This window comes from Lutzomyia longipalpis, chromosome 2 (assembly GCF_024334085.1).
Source record: "Lutzomyia longipalpis isolate SR_M1_2022 chromosome 2, ASM2433408v1".
NCBI classification, from domain to species: domain Eukaryota; kingdom Metazoa; phylum Arthropoda; class Insecta; order Diptera; family Psychodidae; genus Lutzomyia; species Lutzomyia longipalpis.
This window is the reverse complement of record NC_074708.1, coordinates 5,485,814-5,496,801: the sequence shown is the minus strand read 5'-3', so window position 1 is coordinate 5,496,801 and position 10,988 is coordinate 5,485,814. Positions and strand designations below refer to the sequence as shown.

The window sequence follows — 10,988 nt, the reverse complement described above, 5'->3', positions numbered from 1 at the left end:
TTGAAAGGCGTCTCTATCCTAGAATACCACCCATCTTTTCATATGTTCGCAATTTTTTTTTACTGTCGTAGTTTGTCAACCAACTGAACTGTTTAAAATATCCTAAAATGTCACAAATTATTTAGTGACACATTAACAATGCATATTATAATATTAAAAAAAAAACACAGGAGTTAATTTGTTAAAATAACAAAAATTATTCAAAAAAAAGTAATAAAGCTGAATAAAATGATTAAAAAAGCAATTTGAAATTGTGAAAAACACTGAAATTTTCCAGTCAAAGTTAATAAAGTAACCCATGTAACTGAAGTTATTTAATCGAAATAACAAAGTCTTTTGGTTAAAAGACAATAAAAGCTAAATAAAATTATTAAAAAGGCCAATAAAAATTGTCAAAAATACCGAAATTCTTCGGTCAAAAGTCATGAAGAAACTCAAGTAACAGAATTTATTTGGTCGAAATAACAAAGATCTTTGGTTAAAAGACAATAAAAGCTGAATAAAATTATTAAAAAGGCCAATAAAAATTGTCAAAAATACCGAAATTCTTCGGTCAAAAGTCATGAAGAAACTCAAGTAACAGAATTTATTTGGTCGAAATAACAAAGATCTTTGGTTAAAAGACAATAAAAGCTAAATAAAATTATTAAAAAGGCCAATAAAAATTGTCAAAAATACCGAAATTCTTCGGTCAAAAGTCATGAAGAAACTCAAGTAACAGAATTTATTTGGTCGAAATAACGAAAGTTGTTTGGTTAAAAGACAATAAAAGCTGAATAAAATTATTAAAAAAGCAATTTAATATTGACAAAAATACAGAAATTATTCAGTCAAAGTTAACCCTTTAAGGTTTTTTGGGTCATACGCTGACCCAAACGTGAAACATTTTATTTTATCAATTATTTATGAATGTAATTGTTTTTCCATGTTACAAATGCATCAAATTCACGCATAAGGGGTCAAAGAAGATGTTCTGAGTGAGAAAAGTCCTCTAAAAAAATTCATAGAATAAAAATCGCGATAAAAGAACGCATGTTTCAATGTTTTTATGTTTCACGTTGGACGTTAAAGGGTTAATAAAGTAACCCATGTAACTGAAGTTATTTGGTCAAAAGAACAAAAGTCATTTGGTTAAAAGACAACAAAGCTGAATCAAATTATTAAAAAGCAATTTAAAATTGTCAGAAACACAAGTTACTCTGTCAAAGTTAGTAAAGTATCCCAAGTTATTTTGGCAAATGAGCTTTTATTATTTTGCCTGCCTAATTTTGCTATATTTACTAATTAACTTCAGTATTTAATATACTTATTAAATTATTAACAAAATGACAGAAATGATTCTGTCATTGGTTAATGAGTTATTAGCTGAAGTAGAAAGGTCAAATACTTTGGTGTGTTCTGGAAAATTCCATTCCTCAACCAAAGCATTCAGTTAAAGCAGATTGACGGAAGTTTTTGACAGCTTTCTGTTTTCTCCTGATTTCTTTGTAATTATGGAGTGAAAAACTGTGAAAAAATAGTGTAAAAGCAATGAAAATCCTTCATGAGTGATTATTCAAGAGTTTTTAAGTGCTTTTGTAATGAAATTAGCAAGTTTTAGCACTAAAATTGAGATATTGCGTTGTGAGTGAAAAAAAAACGAAGCCATTTTGTTTTCCTTTGTGAGTACGTTGACTGAAATGATTGGTTAAATCCGAATGGGTGAGTGGTACAAATATATTATATATAATCGTTTTTCTACAAATCAAACAAGTTTTGACATGTCATTCAGTCACTGAGCATTTCTTTTATTTGAATTAATTAATTCTGTTATAATATTATATAAATGAAAAACTTTTCCTTTTCTAATCAATTATATTTTCTTTTTTGACTATTTGATTCGGCTTTTTTGTCTTTTAACCAAACAACTTTTGTTATTTTAACCAAATAACTTCAGTTACTTGGGTTACCTTGTTAACTTTGACTGGAAAATTTCTGTGTTTTTGACAATTTCAAATTGCTTTTTTTAATAATTTTATTCAGCTTTATTGTCTTTTAACCAAACAACTTTTGTTATTTTAACCAAATAACTTCAGTTACTTGAGTTGCTTCATGAATTTTGACTGAAAAACTACAGTGTTTTTGACAATTTCAAATTGATTTTTTAATAATTTTATTCAGCTATATTATCTTTTGTCTACCGAATTGTTTACCAAATGCTATTTTATATTTTCCTTTTTTCACTTCTTTAACTTGCAATCTTCGTCAATAGAGATATGTTAGTTTGGTTAATGATGTGTTTAGCTGAAGTAGAAAGGTCAAATACTTTGGTGTGTTCTGGAAAATTCCATTCCTCAACCGAAGCATTCAGTTAAAGCAGATTGACGGAAGTTTTTGACAGCTTTCTGTTTTCTCCTGATTTCTTTGTAATTATGGAGTGAAAAACTGTGAAAAAATAGTGTAAAAGTAATGAAAATCCTTCATGAGTGATTCTTCAAGAGTTTTCAAGTGCTATTGTAATGAAATAAGCAAGTTTTAGCACTAAAATTGAGATATTGCGTTGTGAGTGAAAAAAAAACGAAGCCATTTTGTTTTCCTTTGTGAGTACGTTGACTGAAATGATTGGTTAAATCCGAATGGGTGAGTGGTACAAATATATTATATATAATCGTTTTTCTACAAATCAAACAAGTTTTGACATGTCGTTCCATCGTTGAACATTTTCTTTTATTTGATTAATTAATTCTGTTATAATATTATATAAATGAAAAACTTTTCCTTTTCTAATCAATTATATTTTCTTTTTTGACTATTTGATTCGGCTTTTTTTGTCTTTTAACCAAACAACTTTTGTTATTTTAACCAAATAACTTCAGTTACTTGGGTTACCTTGTTAACTTTGACTGGAAAATTTCTGTGTTTTTGACAATTTCAAATTGTTTTTTTTAATAATTTTATTCAGCTTTAGAAGAATTTCTATATTTTAGATGTGTTTCTTTCAAACACAGCTTTTGTGTACCGAGCAAAATCGAAAGTCGTCAGATCGGGCTCAAACTTGGGATGAGCACGAATTAGGGTCCCCACATTCCAAAAAACGTATGCGCCAAAAATTTTCTTTCCGGCCGGCCTAATTATAAACTTAAATTGCAAGAGAACGGTGATAGATAGAGACTTGCGGTAAACGGCAAAGTTTAAATATCGACCGGAAGACATCCGATTATGATGACAAATTTTACCCCCCACCCCTCCGTCCGCCATTTTGAATAACCTCCAAATTTTGTTTTGCCTATATCTCAGCCCCTGTAATAGCTAAAAATCTGAAATTTTGATATGTTGTAGGGGCCATCAAGACCTTTCCAGCGATACTTTATTTTCGAAAATCGGTCAAGTCGTTTATTCAATATGGCCGCTACAATTTATCATGGAAAATCGACCATATCTCTAAACCGGCTTGACCGATTTTGATCAACCCAGGGTCAAATGAAAGCTCTCAACATATCCTACAATTCTCTAGAACATCCGAAGTTTCAAAAGTGACCGCTAGAGGGTCAAAAAACGAAAACAAAATTTTCGATGAGTTTTCGATGAATATCTCGAAAACGGCGACATATTGTTACGATTTTTGGGAGAAATAAAATTACCGGAAATAAACAAACGGTTATTATGAATTTAAATGAAACGAAACCCCATCAAAAATATGTTTCGAGGTCGGTCGGCAGCTAAAATTTTGTCTGCAGTTTATTTTTTCATTCAAGTGCATTTATCGCGCTTCGGGAGCGTTCGGCGTGGGTGCAGAAAATTTCCGCGGTTTTCTTCAAAAATTCGTCAATTTGAGAGTGCAAAAATGATGGAAAATTCACGCAGAAGAAATGCGGTAAGTAATTTTACGATTTTCTTAATTAATTTGTGTAATTTTATCTCTTTGATCCTACTAGATTTCACAAATATCTTTTATGGAATGTTTTAGTAGCATCAGATTGATGAAATTGATAGAAAACAATGAGAAAAAATTAATTATTTTGATCTAAAAATTCTTCATTGCAAAAAAAGAGCCCGAAATTGATTTTTCTTTTTTTTTTTTAAATTAATTTTCTCATGATAAAAAAACAAAAACTTTTGTAAACAAGAAAAAAAAGAACAATTTATCAATTTTTTTCTATATTTCAGATCGTTTTTGGAACACAATCAGTGCCCAGGATGACCAGCCCGGAAGCCTTACCCGGATGCCCTATTCATGAAGCCCTGCCCGGACCCCTATCCGGATGGCCTGCCTGGATGCTATACCCGGATGCCCTGCCCGCTTCTGCTTTAATTTTTGACAACATTGGAAAATGCGGAAATGTATGTTAATTCTTCTAATTCATATTTTTTCAAAAAATTCATTATTATTCTAAACTTTTTTTTTCCATATTTCAGATCCGTTTGAAGCACAAAACTGTCCGTGCCTGGCTTCAGTCCTCAATTTCTGGGATCCGGTCTTACACAACTTTATGCAACATAATTTTCCGGAAATGGAAGGTGAGAAAGAAGAAAAAATATTTAGAATATGCTTTTTCCTAAGATTTTCTTTTATTTTTTAAAGTCCCGGAAGTCACAAAGGTGAAGAGGAGAGATCATCTGAAAAGCGGCCCAGCATCAAAGGAGACAGCAGGAGAAGAAAAAGGCAACGCCGGATATATTTTTTCAATATTTTTTTTGTAAATTTTAAAAATAATAAATAAATCTATATAATAAAGAAAGGTCTGTTTGTTGGTAATCAGTCGTGTTCGGCTATACAAATCTACACCGTTTGACCGATTGCGATGAAATTTGGTACAGACGCTCCTTATATCAGTCTGTTTCGAGTGGCCGTATTCATTTTCCCCCCAAAGCCCCCTTTTAGTAGCCCCCATATAAAATTCATGCATTTTTTGCGAATTTTTAAAGGCGCCGGAAATGTTGCTTGAAAATGATTTCTTCTCTTTGCAAATTTTTTTCTTTGGGTTTGATGAGTGGCCCTGTATTTTTTTTTTTACTTATAAACCATCACAATTTTTTTCTCCAAAATTTGCGCGAAGCGCAACAAATCCCCGCGAAGCGGGATGAGGTAAATTGGAGCGAAGCGACAATTTATCTCGTTAATAATAATTTGCAAAAAAAACGCTTTTTTTATATTCAAAACGAATTTCAACGGTATAACAGATTGATGAATTTTTTCAGAAAACTGCGGAAATATTCTGCAGAAAAAGTGTCCCAGCGCCATACAAAATTTCTAAAGAACACGTGTTCAGAATACCTTTAGTGCTTTCGAATTTTTCTGCAGAAATTCGGCAGCTAGTTTTTAATGGGGAGGAGAGGTCATAACCTCAAAGTTTTACCCCCAAAACCCTATATAAGTGCGGGAAGTGACTGCAGAAGTGCCTCGGATTTCATGAGCTCCACACTTAGAAGAAGAGGAGCTGTTGGTAGCCAGCCACCTAGAAGGCAGAAGAAACACCCTGGTTCCACGAGCCCCCAGTCTGAGAGGAGCGTTTGTGGCAGTGTCGAGCCAGGAAGGATGTCAAGTCACACCGGGATCCAGGGCGTGAGGAGAGATCTCACAAAATCCCCAATCACCCGAGAATCTCTCGGAGAATCTAGTGGGCCCGAATCGAAGGATGTCTTGGATGATGATCTACCATATTGGAGTCATTTATCGTCCACTTCCTGCCCAGTGCCTCGCTCCAGGGAGGCTCATCCCCATCAGGAGCCACGAGGTCGTACCCAGATAGACCAAGCTTTGATCATCTCCCACACTGGTGAAGAAATCAATGCCCACTGCTGCATCCCAAGAAGATTCATCACGAAGTGATTCACGGCGGAACAATAGATCCGGAAGGTAGCTCCATTGCTTTCCCGGAGGCTGCCCTAACTCTTACCTGGGATTATTCTTCAGAATTTATGCCACACTTATTCTTAAAAATAAATAGATGTTCCTGAGGTGACCTATGCTGTTTTTCTTCCCCCCCCCCCATCTCTCTTCTAGGCTCTCGTGGAATCTCATTCTTTGGGGCTACTTTAAAGCCGAATATGATAAGGGTAAATTTCGTCACAAAAAATTTTTTTTTTTTAATTTTTTGATATATTGTAGCTGACTATATTATCTAGGCTCCATGCCAAAAATGCAGAAAATCTAGGGATCCGTTCTCGAGATATAGCCTTCCAAAGTTGGCATGTCATATCTCGGGTTCTACAAGTCCGATCTTGATCAACTCAAGCGCAAATGAAAGGTTTCGTGAAACTCTACAAATGTCTAGAACATTGCAACTTCGATAAATGACCGCAAGAGACGCTAAAATCGAAAACAAAACTTTCGAAAATTTCGAACTCGAATTTTTTGAAAATGGCGACATAATTTTTTTTCGTTTTTCGATATGTTATAGCTGACTTCAAGACATGACTTTTCAACTTTTCCCGACTTTACGCGTATTTAAATTAATTCGCGTTCTAAGTTTGCTCTCACAAAATTAATACACTGAAAGAAACAGCTCTCGTAAGCTTGGTCAGCTTACCAGTACATTTCCTAATTTTCTTTACACGATCTTGAAGTAATAAAACTCCCCTATACACCGATGTAGAATTCATCACGAAATATGAATAGATTTTAATTCTATGACGATTGAAAAAAGACGAATTGGCTACTTTTGTCAGCAAAATCCTCCTAGGGTTAAAAATATTTACTGAGATTTTGGTCCAAATATAACAGGGGTATTTTTCCGAAGAACTGTGGCCTTGTCCGTTCCTTGGCCTTTGAGCGCAGAAGCACAGGAGTTTGACTTCAAATCCCAGAGGCTCCTGGCAGGTAGAAGCGAATCCAGAATATTCGGAATCAAACCTTTTTCCATATTCTAAAACAGACTGCTTTTTAATCTTTGGAAATGTCTCATGTGGTCTTTCAAAACATAATTCACAAAAAATTCAATTTCTCATAGAACCACTGAGAAAAATTGTTTCGTTTATAAGAATGAATGGAGTGCAAGTGTGAATGTGATTGAATGTATTAATATGTTATTTGTTGTATGTTTTTTGATTCGGCAGTCCATATAAGCTGTATAGCTTAATACTGGGTTATGGGGGGGAAGGTAAGGGGGGTTACAAAAAAAAAATTCAATATTTTTCCACATAAAATATTATGAAACAAATCCAAATACTTAAATTCATGTAGAATAATCGTAAATATGGTGTATATGTTGACGCTAAATAATATTTCTATGGATAAAAAACTCACAAAAAAATTGAAAAGGCACCTCGACAGGTATTTTGTAAAAAAAATCTTACAAGTAATAAGAAAAATTTCAGCCAGAATATAAAATTTTTCCTTTTCTATCATGGCGTAAAATGTGTCTCGGCTACGTGGTCTAAATGTAAAACTTTTTAGACCTTAAAATTTTAGAAGCTTTTTGTGAAAATGTCAAAAAACCATGTAACTCACGAATTGTAGGAAAACGAAAAGAAAATATTTTTGTTAAAATCAACCTCATTTGCAAATAAATAACTTTTGTGGGAGAAAAAATCGGGTTCAGTCTTAATAACTTTTGTTTTTTTGATTAATTCCATTTTCTTTTTTGACTATTTAATTCAACTTTTTATTGTCTTTTAACCAAAGATCTTTGTTATTTCGACCAAATGAATTCTGTTACTTGAGTTGCTTTACGACTTTTGACCGAAGAATTTCTGTATTTTTGACAATTTTTATTGGCCATTTTAATAATTTTATTCTGCTTTTTATGTCTTTTAACCAAAGATCTTTGTTATTTCGACCAAATAAATTCTGTTACTTAAGTTGCTTTACGACTTTTGACCGAAGAATTTCTGTATTTTTGACAATTTTTATTGGCCTTTTTAATAATTTTATTCAGCTTTTATTGTCTTTTAACCAAATGACTTTGTTATTTCGACCAAATAAATTCTGTTACTTGAGTTGCTTTACGACTTTTTACCGAAGAATTTCTGTATTTTTGACAATTTTTATTGGCCATTTTAATAATTTTATTCTGCTTTTTATGTCTTTTAACCAAAGATCTTTGTTATTTCGACCAAATAAATTCTGTTACTTGAGTTACTTCATGACTTTTGACCGAAGAATTTCTGTATTTTTGACAATTTTTTTTAGCCTTTTTTATGATTTTATTGTCTTTTAACCAAAGATCTTTGTTATTTCGACCAAATAAATTCTGTTACTTGAGTTGCTTTACGACTTTTGACCGAAGAATTTCTGTATTTTTGACAATTTTTATTGGGCATTTTAATAATTTTATTTAGATTTTATTGTCTTTTAACCAAAGGATCTTTGTTATTTCGACCAAATAAATTCTGTTACTTGAGTTGCTTTACGACTTTTGACCGAAGAATTTCTGTATTTTTGACAATTTTTATTGGCCTTTTTAATAATTTTATTCAGCTTTTATTGTCTTTTAACGAAAGATCTTTGTTATTTCGACCAAATAAATTCTGATACTTGAGTTGCTTTACGACTTTTGACCGAAGAATTTCTGTATTTTTGACAATTTTTATTGGCCTTTTTAATAATTTTATTCAGCTTTTATTGTCTTTTAACGAAAGATCTTTGTTATTTCGACCAAATAAATTCTGATACTTGAGTTGCTTTACGACTTTTGACCGAAGAATTTCTGTATTTTTGACAATTTTTTTTGGCCTTTTTTATAATTTTATTGTCTTTTAACCAAAGATCTTTGTTATTTCGACCAAATAAATTCTGTTACTTGAGTTACTTCATGAGTTCTGACCGAAGAATTTCTGTATTTTTGACAATTTTTATTGGGCATTTTAATAATTTTATTTAGATTTTATTGTCTTTTAACCAAAGATCTTTGTTATTTCGACCAAATAAATTCTGTTACTTGAGTTACTTCATGACTTTTGACCGAAGAATTTCTGTATTTTTGACAATTTTTATTGGCCTTTTTAATAATTTTATTGTCTTTTAACCAAAGATCTGTGTTATTTCGACCAAATATATTCTGTTACTTGAGTTACTTCATGACTTTTGACCGAAGAATTTCTGTATTTTTGACAATTTTTATTGGCCATTTTAATAATTTTATTCTGCTTTTTATGTCTTTTAACCAAAGATCTTTGTTATTTCGACCAAATAAATTCTGTTACTTAAGTTGCTTTACGACTTTTGACCGAAGAATTTCTGTATTTTTGACAATTTTTATTGGCCTTTTTAATAATTTTATTCAGCTTTTATTGTCTTTTAACCAAATGACTTTGTTATTTCGACCAAATAAATTCTGTTACTTGAGTTGCTTTACGACTTTTTACCGAAGAATTTCTGTATTTTTGACAATTTTTATTGGCCATTTTAATAATTTTATTCTGCTTTTTATGTCTTTTAACCAAAGATCTTTGTTATTTCGACCAAATAAATTCTGTTACTTGAGTTACTTCATGACTTTTGACCGAAGAATTTCTGTATTTTTGACAATTTTTTTTAGCCTTTTTTATAATTTTATTGTCTTTTAACCAAAGATCTTTGTTATTTCGACCAAATAGATTCTGTTACTTGAGTTGCTTTACGACTTTTGACCGAAGAATTTCTGTATTTTTGACAATTTTTATTGGCCTTTTTAATAATTTTATTCAGCTTTTATTGTCTTTTAACGAAAGATCTTTGTTATTTCGACCAAATAAATTCTGATACTTGAGTTGCTTTACGACTTTTGACCGAAGAATTTCTGTATTTTTGACAATTTTTATTGGCCTTTTTAATAATTTTATTCAGCTTTTATTGTCTTTTAACGAAAGATCTTTGTTATTTCGACCAAATAAATTCTGATACTTGAGTTGCTTTACGACTTTTGACCGAAGAATTTCTGTATTTTTGACAATTTTTATTGGCCTTTTTAATAATTTTATTGTCTTTTAACCAAAGATCTGTGTTATTTCGACCAAATATATTCTGTTACTTGAGTTACTTCATGACTTTTGACCGAAGAATTTCTGTATTTTTGACAATTTTTATTGGGCATTTTAATAATTTTATTTAGATTTTATTGTCTTTTAACCAAAGATCTTTGTTATTTCGACCAAATAAATTCTGTTACTTGAGTTACTTCATGACTTTTGACCGAAGAATTTCTGTATTTTTGACAATTTTTATTGGCCTTTTTAATAATTTTATTGTCTTTTAACCAAAGATCTGTGTTATTTCGACCAAATATATTCTGTTACTTGAGTTACTTCATGACTTTTGACCGAAGAATTTCTGTATTTTTGACAATTTTTATTGGCCATTTTAATAATTTTATTCTGCTTTTTATGTCTTTTAACCAAAGATCTTTGTTATTTCGACCAAATAAATTCTGTTACTTAAGTTGCTTTACGACTTTTGACCGAAGAATTTCTGTATTTTTGACAATTTTTATTGGCCTTTTTAATAATTTTATTCAGCTTTTATTGTCTTTTAACCAAATGACTTTGTTATTTCGACCAAATAAATTCTGTTACTTGAGTTGCTTTACGACTTTTTACCGAAGAATTTCTGTATTTTTGACAATTTTTATTGGCCATTTTAATAATTTTATTCTGCTTTTTATGTCTTTTAACCAAAGATCTTTGTTATTTCGACCAAATAAATTCTGTTACTTGAGTTACTTCATGACTTTTGACCGAAGAATTTCTGTATTTTTGACAATTTTTTTTAGCCTTTTTTATAATTTTATTGTCTTTTAACCAAAGATCTTTGTTATTTCGACCAAATAGATTCTGTTACTTGAGTTGCTTTACGACTTTTGACCGAAGAATTTCTGTATTTTTGACAATTTTTATTGGCCATTTTAATAATTTTATTTAGATTTTATTGTCTTTTAACCAAAGATCTTTGTTATTTCGACCAAATAAATTCTGTTACTTGAGTTGCTTTACGACTTTTGACCGAAGAATTTCTGTATTTTTGACAATTTTTTATTGGCCTTTTTAATAATTTTATTGTCTTTTAACAGTACTCTGCGTTGATACCAAAGATT

At 31.1% G+C, this 10,988-nt stretch overlaps 1 long non-coding RNA gene across 1 annotated transcript; it reads left to right on the top strand.

The window, feature by feature from the left end:
- The first annotated feature begins 4,221 nt into the window (after window positions 1–4,221).
- LOC129788804 (uncharacterized) lies at window positions 4,222–4,633 on the top strand. The gene is made up of 3 exons (XR_008750393.1): window positions 4,222–4,320; window positions 4,396–4,497; window positions 4,562–4,633. It is a non-coding gene; the product is annotated as an uncharacterized LOC129788804 (long non-coding RNA).
- The last annotated feature ends 6,355 nt before the right edge of the window (window positions 4,634–10,988 follow it).